Source organism: Mastomys coucha, unplaced genomic scaffold, assembly GCF_008632895.1.
Source record: "Mastomys coucha isolate ucsf_1 unplaced genomic scaffold, UCSF_Mcou_1 pScaffold18, whole genome shotgun sequence".
NCBI lineage: Eukaryota > Metazoa > Chordata > Mammalia > Rodentia > Muridae > Mastomys > Mastomys coucha.
In genome coordinates, this window is record NW_022196900.1 from 51,705,503 (window position 1) to 51,706,088 (window position 586).

General features: G+C 43.2%; 1 pseudogene; it reads right to left on the bottom strand.

Moving 5' to 3' along the window:
• Positions 1 to 586, bottom strand: part of LOC116095435 — a 6,959-nt pseudogene continuing 6,373 nt past the window's right edge.

A 586-nucleotide genomic window follows, 5' to 3' on the forward strand; every position in this document is an offset into this window, starting at 1 on the left:
GCGGCCGGCTGCTCACACACCACAGTACTTCACCCCAGGAACGAACCCCTTTGCATTGGGGTTCAGATTGCTCTTGACCACAAGATCTTCCAGAGAAGAGCCATCACTGATAACAAGGTCATTAAACTGGTCTTGGATTTGGTCCATAGTTTGTGGGAGATCTCGGGCTGGAATAAACCATTCGTGTTCCTCTTCCTCTTCCAGCATCTCTTGGAAACAGCGTTCAATAAATTCTTTCCACAGTTCCTCTTCTATTTGTCTGTTGAATTCCTCTTCATTTTCCATCCACATCTGCAAATGGATTATCCTCTTCATGAGAATGACCATTAATAATCACATCATCATTGATGATGCTTGGGCTAGTACTGCTGCGACTTGTATCTTTCTTTTTTTATTATTATTATTTTTTTTATTAGATATTTTCTTTATTTACATGTAAATTTCTCCCTTCCCAGTTCCCCCTCTAAAAAACAAAGAAAGAAACGAAAACAACAAAAACAAACTCCAGCTGCCTCCCGACTCCCCATGCCTGCCACCCCACCCTCTCCTGCTTATAGGCCCTGGCATTCCCCCACACTGGGGCACA